Raw genomic sequence first — 11,506 nt, forward strand, 5'->3', positions numbered from 1 at the left:
AACAATCCCTTAATACACTGTTACCACCCAGCTCTGCTAGTGGTTAAGCAAGGTATTAAATGGCTTAAATAAAGCAAAACAATGAACAAAAATAGACGGTTACCAGAAACAAAAAAACAGCTGGGTGCATGGGAGTAACAGAAACTGAATGCTAAGCTAAACAAAACGAAGCCTCAGCATAGCGCTAGCCACACACAAGCAAATCCGACTGGTTACAAACACAAGTCTGGCAGGCACACAAACACAGTAACCAGTCAGCACACAGAACGACACACACGACTGCGTACTACAACACAGCCCCTGCAAAGGAACGCTGGTGTCTTCCTTAAAAATCCCAGTCCTCCTGCTGATTGGTCCAGTCGTCTTCGTGACATGTGTTGTTCAGCCAGTCAGCGGGCACCGGGGACGCTCATCGTCATGATGCTGATGTAAGGGGGATAGGTCCACACAAAAATAGAGGGTGAAAACCAAATCAAACCCTCAAATATAACTAAAAGGTCTGGGGCCATAACAACACTATAAGCAAGGATCTCCTCATGGAATGTGAATAAATCCAGTAATTTTAGTGAGTTGATTGATTGTGACAGTGCCAGTCCCACCTAAAACCAAAAGTTCCTGCAGACAAAAGGGAGCAGAGAAGCCAGTTAAAATAAAATCAGCATTACTCAACCTAACATTAAAAATGGACCAGCTATTCATTAACCTTAGATTTCAATACTCACTCTATCAAATCAGATATGCAAATCAAGTTACTTATTCAAGCTATTGATGTTTATCATAATAAACATTTGATAAATAACATTTATCATAATAATGATAAAGTATGTTCTAAACTCTGATGTTAAAACTGTTAAATCCACTTTAATTTACTAAAAAGAGTCAAGTGTACTTTTGCTGTTGTTTTAAAAGGTTAATTTGTTGAACAGTGAATTAATATTGTAGAATCTCACTCATATCACTTTTGGTGAGCTGCTCAGTGGCAGCGCATCAGGCTATAGGTGCAGTTCCCCTTGGCCATCTTGGCTGACATTGTTCTTTAATATAGTAGGATGGCAGGAGTCAGACTCAGGTAGAACTTTCTAGCTTTATAAAAACTGGGGGGGTATGTGTTCCACCTACCACACAAAGGGATGTTCCACACTTTGAACAGGGTGCTGGACAACTCCATGTCCAGAAGGAGCAATAGAGTTCTGTCTTAGTGGAAAGTAAAGTGAGCAGCTTCTCACTCTTGCAGGGTCACTGTGACTTTGCCCATACAGGGTCTGATTCTGTTTTAGGACTCTGACTCGAGCATGGCTCACAGGCTCACTGATGGTCCTCCTTTGTATGCAAGATCAAAATGAAGCATGGTCAACATCTGCTGCTCCTCCGTGGAGTAAGACGTCTATAATTTCTGTTTCCTCTTGATTAGGCTCACTTTGTCTCCTTTCAGACTGACGTTTTGGGTCAAGTTTATGCAGGAATGTAGACAATTCTGATAGTATGAAGCACAGTATGAATATTAAAGATCCTTTGCTGGAAGTAATACAAATAGTTGGAAGCAGCTCAACAAAATAAATAATTAATAAATCAATAATATGATTAATATAATGCATTCTTCTTGTCAAAGTAATGCTGGTATTTCTCTCAGCCTGTTGTTGAAACTGTCAGAAACTTCGCTTTCTTTCTTCCTCTGGCTTCCACTCTGTTTTATTTTATCTTATTCCCTTGTTCCCTTCTCCTCCTCTTCCCCCACTGCCGCCGCCGCACCACCTCACCCATCCCTCCTGGTAAAGATAGTTCAGAGTTGTTGACAGAGTATCAGTCATGAAGGATCCAGGCAAACTGTCTGTTTCTCTGCTGGCTGAGTCGTAGCAGAGGCGCTATCTGACTGCATCTCCCTTGAGCTTCTCGCTCTTTCCCAGCACTTAATCATACACACACACACAGACACACACAGAGCCTTACACGTGTGCCTGTTATGACTGACAAGCGCACAGCACAGAACATACACAGCATACATGCAGACAACATGCACTCACAGCTACACATGCAGCAAATCGCAGATTAAAGTTGCCCCTTTACACACACACGCGTACACACACACAATTTAAAGCTTGACTGCAGGGGTCTCTTGTGCCACAGATTCTTTCATCTGGCTCCCATCTTCACCAATTATAGATTTAAGATGTGAGGAGAGGCTGTGTGTGTGTACACAGTGGGAGGAGCTAACGCTTTTTCATGAACGTGTGTTGTGGTGAGTCACATGCAACCTCATTACTTGACAGCGTGCAGTAGCTGAATAGTTTGACAGATGATTGGAGCTCTCCTATATGTCTCTTTAATCTATCTGCTAATCAGCAAAGCTGCAGCGCCTGCATTTTTGATGGTATCATGATGGATGAATGCCCCTCACCACTGACTGACCTATTTACAAACACTCCAACCTTGCTTCTGAAATGCTCCTGCTATTTTTCTCCTCTGACTTTCTTCCCCTTCTGCTTTTATCTGGCTGACAGACAGTCGGCACGTCCCGTCCTCTCTGTCTGTGTTACCTCCACTTTGTCTCTCTCTTATCTTCTTGCTCACTTCTTTCTGCCTTTTTTGTTTTCAAGTATGACTCAGAAGCAGGTGAAAAGGACAAATATGCATTTTAAGTGAAAATATTGATCCTTCCAAGAACTGGCGATCATATAATTGCAAGAATAATTACAGGGCTTGGAATTGTGTTTGACTTAGGGATAATAGAACATTCTTGCCCTTACGTTTTTCACATGGTTTTTATGCTAAGGTTTAGATTTAATATTCTTTTGCAACACAATGTTTTGGTAAAAAAAAAATTATTATGCAAACTATGAATGTCAATGAAACATTCTATTTACCCTGTTTAGCATGTGGAACACCTTGCCCTGCTGTCATAAAAAAGGACTTTTTAACAGAAACTGCATGTTTCTGTTCTGTTTTTGACACTAACGCATTGGTTTTCAATTTCTAGTCCTGGAAGTTGGTTAAAAACACTTCCCCTCTGTTCACATCGCTAAACGTCCTTCTTTGGCTAACATGGTGATGTTCAAAAGTTAGAACCCACAATTTTAGTTTTATGCTTCTTGTAAAAACATTATCATCCAGCCAGGTGCTGCTGATCATCAGTCCTTGATGAATTGATCAAGGACAATAACAGATGTTTTGGCAGTTTGCTACTCTGGAACATTCAGATGTGTGTTAACACAATGTAGAGAGGCAAAAGACAAACGTTGTCAGGTTTTCTAATAGAGGTGGAAACAGATGCAGAGTCGCAGTAGGAAGAAAAAACAAGGTCTTGACACAATGGGTAGTTGGTGCACCGGTAATCAGTCCAAACAAGCAAAGGTGTCAGGGAAATTAGCAAGGGAATAGTCAAAACAGAACTGGAGTCAAAAAACAGGACTCAGAGAACTTACGGTCCCAAAAGGAGCAGGCAAGGGTCATACTAGAAGTTAAACTGGAAGCCAAAAAAACACACTAGAAACTGGAGTACAGCTCAGCAAAACACACAAGACGATCTGGCAGGTAGTGAAACAGAAGCACACACACGATATACACAAGGGAGGGAGAGACAATGAGACACAGGTGGCACAATCAGGTATTCAACACAGAGGGAAACACAGGAGGACACACATAGACACACAATGGAACACGGCTTTTCACAAAAAAACACAGGATCATGACAACAATGGTGTTAGAGAAGCAACTGTTGCTTCACATCGACCTGGAATGACTTAGAAAACCATTTCAAACTATTAAGAGATTATTCATAAGTGGACAACATTCAAGACATCTGTGAATGAACAAGTCAGTGCAATGCCAGAGCATACAGACCTCACTGAGCATGCTCAGTGTTAATGTGACAGCACAATTAGAAGAAGACTGAACAAGTACCATTTGTTTGAAGGGTTTCCGGGAGAAAGACTCTTCTGTCTAAAGAAATCATGGAAGCACTAAACAACACTGGAACAATGTCCTGTGGACAGATGAGACTGTGGTTGGACCTTAAGAGGTCTGTGTATAAGTGAATGATCAAAAACATCAATGAACTAAATAAATAATGGCACTAGTGGCAATGGTGAAAAGTTGTTTATGATGTTTTTTGACCCACTGCAATCACATGATTCTTATGTTTTTAGACAAAAATATAAATGTAAAACAGAATTAAAAGAGGGGACACCAAGTTTTGAACATGACATGTACATTTTTTATATGACCACAGGATGGTGCACATCAGGTTGGTCCAGTCATTATGTCACATACTGAGGTCAGGCTCTGAAAGCATCAGTACTGAAACTGTTACCAAGGTAACCATGACGGAAATCATTTTTCCAAGTACCTTCGATCTCTATACTTCATCAGAAAAATGAATGAAATAATAATGCCTGTGCCGGTATTGGGTTGACAAGCTCACAACTACATTTGTTGAGATCTAGGAGATCTTGACCTCTAATACAGCATATCTATGGCAACACACTAAACTGAGTTTTACTCAGCCATGGGAATGATACCTCACCCACAAACCACATTTTCTTTCTGACTGACCAACACTATCTCCTAAAATTATGGGACAGAATTGGAGAATTGGAGTATACAATACAGTATTTATGACAGTATTTATGAAAGTAACTGTACCAGAAAAGACAGAAAAGATGCTAAACAAGAGCTATTAACAGTGCTGCTTTTCAATGGTGATGATACCTTGACGACACCAAATAAATCAAAGCATCTTCTCTTTTTATCTCTCCTCAGGAGCTGCAACTGCCTGGAAATGAGGTTAGTCTTAATGTGTTCTGTCTCGACAAACCACCTTTCCACCTCCTTCTGAGCTTGGAAATGTTCAGGGGCTTCATGACTAATGAAAAGGGTCTTGAGGAGAGTTTCTGCATGAAAGCTATAGTGCCTCACTCTGACTTAATACCTGATGTAATGTGCAGCAAATCCTACTGATCAAACTGAGTCTGTCTGAGGGTTACCCATGAGCAATCCCACCAGGCCTGTTTTAAATAGCAAATTGATGACCATTTAGCCAGTGTAAGAAGCCTTTAAAGCAGTTCCATGTGTTCTAGGAGTGCAAAGTGATTGATCAACATTAGGAGCTTCAGTGGGCCAGCTGTTCCTGAGACTCAGGTCGTCCCCCTTGGTACTAGTAGTTTGAAACACATGCCTTAACTATTTGCTCTCCTTTATGTTGTCAGTACAGAAATAGAATTTCAACCTTGTTTGGTACATTATCATGTCCTAATAAACACTGTATAGACAAGCCAACAAATACTATGCATATGTCATTTGCAGCATTTGCAGTTCCATAGCATACAGTGTGGCACACAGGAGATTTTGAAAAGTGCAAACAGAGCCTGACCTGGAAAAGGCAGCATTAGAGGCATGAAGAAAAGGAATACTGCAGCCAATCCACTCATTCATTCTGTAAACCACTTTGTCCGTCAGGGTCATAGAAGGTACAGGGGGATCAGACAGCCACACATCAAGCTCCTCCAGGTCCTCCTGGGAATCTCTAGCAGCTCTGAGAACAGCTTTGGACATGTTGGCCACATTCTGCCACTTACAAGGTTTCTAAACCACTTCACACAGCTGAATGTGAAAGAGCAGCTTTCTTAATCCTTCCCTTCTGTCCCTTCTTGGGAAGGATAGGGAAGGATGTTTGTTGTGGGTCTAGTGATCTTTTTGTCTGCCAGTGTTAATTTTGTTGACGAATCATTTTCGTCATAGTTTTCGTTAACAACCTTTTTTTGCTGATAAAAACGAGACGATAACTAAATAAAAACTAACGCACGGTGCCAAAAACGAAGACGGAATGTACTGACACTTTCGTCAACGAATAAAAACGAGACGAAATTATTGATGGAGACGAGATCCAATCAGAGCAAATTTTGTTTGTGGAAGGGAGGGACGAATCAGGAGACGGCAGCAGAGAGCCAATCAGAAGTGGTCTCTCTGTGTAAGGACATTACCCAGTGATGCTGGAAGAAGGCGTACTCATGCATGGTAACACAACACAGGAGAAGAACACACACACGGACACGTTTGATGTCAAGACAAACAAGACGGTTTGCAAACCATGTGGAGCGACTATCAGCGGTAAAAACACAACAAACCTGAAGCGACGTTTGCAGACGAGTCATCTTAACTTCCGTTCAAAGATACACGTGACAAAATCTATAAATGAAGACACCGCTGCTGATGGTTTTACAGCATGCGAACTGTTTCTAAGTTGTCACTGAAGTGTTTTGCTGTAGTTATGGAGTATTCATGAGGAAGGTCATGACTGAACAGTGTGTTCAGGGAGAGCAGCTCACTGTTCACTGGTGCTTTGGTGAAAAGGTCATAGCAATTAAATAAAGAGGTGTTTGATTCAAATAACACAAGTTAAAGCTGTGCCTGTTTTATTGCACAATCAAACCTTAATTATTTCATGAAAAAATATATGTCATAGAATTTTAGTCGACTATATCCACGGCAGATTTAGTCGACTAAAATTCTTTGATATTTAGTCGACTAAAACTAGACTAAAAGTTAAAAAAATGTTGATGACTAAAATCAAAAAATCAAATGACATTTTAGTCACAAGACTAAAATAAAAACTAAATCAAAAATTGCTGCCAAAATTAACACTGTTGTCTGCTAAATGTTCCCGATAAGGATTGCTAGACAAACACGATACAAAAGATTCTGTGAAGAAGGGAAGGAAGACATTGAAGCATGCATCCAAAATCAGTGCAAAAAGTGCTGTTAGCTGAGAAATTGAGCCAATACAGAAGTGGCAAAACTGCATCTACACAGTCCTCAATTAAATGTGTCTCAGCCTTGAAAAAAAAAGTTTCACTTTTTTGAGGCAAAATGCAGAATTCTAAAAACCTAATTGTGGACTGTACTGTGTCTGAAAATGTTATAAAGGGGAAGCTGTTTTGGTAGAAAGATTCACTACAAAAAGTGAATTGCATGCAAATTAGTAGGTTTTTGAGTAATTCCCTTTTCGAATTGGATTAATTAGAAAAAAGAGAGCTCTGTGTTAAGATGTAGTTGTCCAATAATGATTAAAACATCATCACTTTAATACCCAGACATACACAAACAGTGAAGCTCAGAGTCAGTCAGAGGCATTAGTTAATCAAATACTCTTCTAATTCACAAATGAATTAAAAGCAGCCCATATATCACACTTAAGCCACAGTATAGAGTCCCTTAGTTGTTGTGTGTCAAAGTGTGTGTCTTGTCAGCACTTTTTACTGCTGTAATACAGACCCTGAGCATGTAGCATGCAATCCTACTCAAAACACACATGCCATTGTTGTTTCGCCGTCCCTGCAGTGTCAATTAAGGTGGTCTAGTCAAGTGATTGTGGTCAGACTCAACAGTCCGAATCTGTGTGTGTGTGTGTGTCCTCTGGTCAGTCTGTGCACAGATGGTGTGGCGTGGCCCTTTAGAGATACACAACTTAATCCCTCAAACACATGGTGGGCTTAATCGGAGTGAGTGTGATTATGTGTGTCAGGGAGACAGAGAGGGTATGTGAATGACACAAGAATATATATTGTGTGTGTTTTTATTTTTCCACAGATGCAGTGTAGTAAGGACAGTTAGAGGTTCAATTTGTTATTAGGCTGTAGTACTTTTCTCTAGACTGGAGACCCTATTGTGTGTGTGGTTTTTTAGACACTAAAACTGCTTTCATCATGGTGTCCAAAAGAGCAGTTATGTATAAAATAAGACATTTTATACATAATTTTACGTTTTATTTTGACCTGTGTCATGTCCACACAAAGCCAAAAGCCCTCAAAACATAAAGACTGAAAAGTGCATGTACCAAGAGAAGGTAAAAATACACAGCAGGGAGGGGCCCACAAGAGGAAGTAAAACAAATGTAGCGGTCCCCTTGGACTTGAAGAACGAGACGCAGCCTCGACGGGTGTATGGAGTTTATTGGCGTGGCTCCGTGAAAGTACTACAGCCGCCATTAGCACTAACAGCATCATAAGCACCGTGAAAACTGCAGAAATAAAATGTTGATGAAGATTCTCAGTCATCCAGGTCATCATATGTAGAGAAGATTGAAGCAAGGCGTCTGGACTTGTAGAGTTTTCTAGAAGACGTTTCGCTGCTCATCCAAGCAGCTTCATCAGTTCTAACTGTTTGGTGGGGAAACATGGTTTATATGTGGTTACAGACCTCAGTGGGTGGGTCTGGGTAAAACTTTAAAAAACTTACAAACAATAGCACTAAATGTTTCCATACTTACCTGTGATGTTCTGGCTGACTGGGCCAGGTGTGTCTAACGTCTGGCTAACGACTATGAAACTGCCGGAGGGGGACTGATTGACAGCCCTTTGTTCTTACTGTGAGTATGTGCAAACTTCCTGGGAATGGATGGAATCACTGCATTGTATGTGGTAGAAAGATGATGTCTGAGGCCACCACCTCTGTTAAGGGAAGGTTTTTCCAGCTTAACATAGATGGCTTCCTTGACTCCTCTTTCATACCACCTTTCCTCCCTGTCTAAAATGTGAACGTTGTTGTCCTCAAAGGAGTGTCCTTTGTCTTTGAGGTGGAGGTGAACAGCTGAGTCTTGTCCTGAAGAGGTGGCTCTCCTGTGCTGAGCCTGTGGAGTGGTTGTTTAGTTTCTCCAATGTACAGATCAGAGCATTCCTCACTGCACTGGACTGCAGGAAGATGCACAGTGGTGCTCAACACACAGGACTACCACGCCAAAGTGACAGATCTCCTCAGTGACACAGCCACATATGAGACACTGAAGAGGGACCCCACCGGAAACTACAAGAAGAAACTAGTCAGCTACCTACAAAAACTGGAGAAGGACCAAATCATCAACCGCAAGCTCTATTTTCGACTGTATCCGGGGGAAGCCACTCCACGCCTGTATGGACTCCCCAAGATACACAAGGAAGGAGTCCCCCTCAGACCCATCGTCAGCAGCACAAACTCAGTCACATACAACGTGGCTAAGCACTTGGCTGAACTCCTGACACCACTGGTAGGTGACACACCACATCACATTCACAACTCGCAGGACTTTGTGAACAAGGTGGAGAAGATCCAAATGGACCCAGATGACACCATGGTCTCATTTGATGTCACCTCCTTGTTCACCTGCATCCCTACATCAGAAGCCACAGAGATGGTAAGGACTTGCCTCACACAAGACAGCACACTCAAGGAGAGAACCAACCTAACGCCAGACCACATCTGTGACCTGCTGGACCTCTGCCTGACCACCACTTATTTCCAGTACAATGGGAACTTTTACAGACAGAAGCACGGCTGTGCGATGGGATCACCTGTGTCTCCTATTGTGGCCAACCTCTACATGGAAGAAGTGGAGAGAAGAGCCCTGAGTTCCTATCTTGGAACCACCCCCACCCACTGGTTTAGATATGTGGATGACACCTGGGTCAAAATCAAGACTAACAAAGTGGAACGGTTCACAGAACACATCAACGCAGTGGATAATAACATCAAGTTCACTCGCGAGGACACCAAGGACAACAATCTGGCCTTCTTGGACTGCACAGTACATATTGAGGAGGACAGGAGCCTCAATGTGGAAGTGTACAGGAAACCCACACACACGGACCAGTACCTGTTGTTTGATTCACACCACCCACTGGAACACAAACTGGGAGTCATCAGGACCCTGCAGCACAGAGCACAAACTGTACCCACCAGCTCAGAGGGGAAGAAGAAGGAGCAACACCACATCAGGAAGGCCCTGCAAACATGTGGCTACCCGAAGTGGGCACTCATCAAAGCCACAAAAACAAGACCCCCCAACAACAAGAAGAAGGACAACACCAGGCGGAGAAAGAACATCTCCATTCCATATGTGTCAGGAGTCTCAGAGAAACTCCGCAGGATCTTCAACAACCATGACATCCCGGTCCATTTCAAACCTATGACAACACTGAGACAGAGACTGGTTCACCCGAAGGATAAGATTCCCAGGGAGAAACACAGCAATGTGATATATGCAGTCCAGTGCAGTGAGGAATGCTCTGATCTGTACATTGGAGAAACTAAACAACCACTCCACAGAAGAATGGCTCAGCACAGGAGAGCCACCTCTTCAGGACAAGACTCAGCTGTTCACCTCCACCTCAAAGACAAAGGACACTCCTTTGAGGACAACAACGTTCACATTTGGTTTCCCCACCAAACAGTTAGAACTGATGAAGCTGCTTGGATGAGCAGCGAAACGTCTTCTAGAAAACTCTACAAGTCCAGACGCCTTGCTTCAATCTTCTCTATGCAGAAATAAAACAAACTATGCTACAGTTTCACACAAATACAAAATAAACAAACAATACACACAGATACGCCAAACTCCTGTTGTACATAGACATAAACAATCAAATGTTTAAAGTTACCTCATCCCGCTTCCAAAGGGCGCTAGCTTAAACAAGAACTCTACGTCAGAATTCAGATTGCTCGTCCTTTTCCTCTGCTCAAAGCTTTCCTACCACAGAGCAATGTTTAGGAAACAGATAAAGATGAGAACAAGGTAAATCACATATTTTCTCCTGACTGTATGTGAATATGTAAAGTTAAACAATTAACATCCGCTGTCTCCGTGTGTCTTACCGTGCAGGAGAAACCATAAAAATGCAATGGGGAAAGTATACATTATAAACACTATAAATCCGACCCCCTTTAAATCAGTAGATGTGAGACAACCCTCAACTAAAACCTAAAAGTAGTTTTTATCATTTCAAGAGATTGTTAGTTTTTAATCAGAGTAGTCTGTTTATTTTTTTTATTTTTTGGGGTCATCAGCCAAAGAGCAGCCCAGCTTATGTCCTGGTGGTCATGTTCTTCTCACACATGTCTCCAGACTGATGATCACATTTGATCTAAAAAAAAAATCTAATTTGAGTCATCCCGGCCTGGTAGTCTGAGTGTAGCCTCTATCCAAAACCCCAGGAAGTGAACCATACTTTAATCCCTGTGGTCACATCTGTGTGTCATCATAATGCTACCATCACCATGCTTCAACTGGATAAGGTCTTTATGCCGAAAATCATGATCATTCTTTCTCCAAACATAAGGATTCTCATTTAAGCCGACTTTCCTCCTTTTTATACTGTCTCTTTTTGGAGGAACTGAAGCATTTGACGCTGCATTTTCTTTTGAGATGGGGAACCTACAGAGGTTCCACATTCTCCCTTGGTAGTCTGCTTAGCATCCATCCTATCAAGTTTTAAGCTCTGAACTGATACCAAACACTAACACTGAGGCCAACTGACGATTTGAACAGTTCATAACAAAAAGGTAGGTATGAAAACAGCTACTTGGGGGAATCCCTGCATGGAGAGTGAGGATGGAGGGTCCAAGGCAGGATGCAGTGGAATCACCTGGAAGACATGAGACACTGGATGCATTCACATCAAGGGAAGCAAAGACAAATTACTGGGGCAACTGAGAGGTGAGCGGGTCAAACTGTTTGCCTATCAGCCTGGTGCCAAACAAACAA

The sequence above is a fragment of the Parambassis ranga genome, chromosome 17 (assembly GCF_900634625.1).
Source record: "Parambassis ranga chromosome 17, fParRan2.1, whole genome shotgun sequence".
Lineage (NCBI taxonomy): Eukaryota > Metazoa > Chordata > Actinopteri > Ambassidae > Parambassis > Parambassis ranga.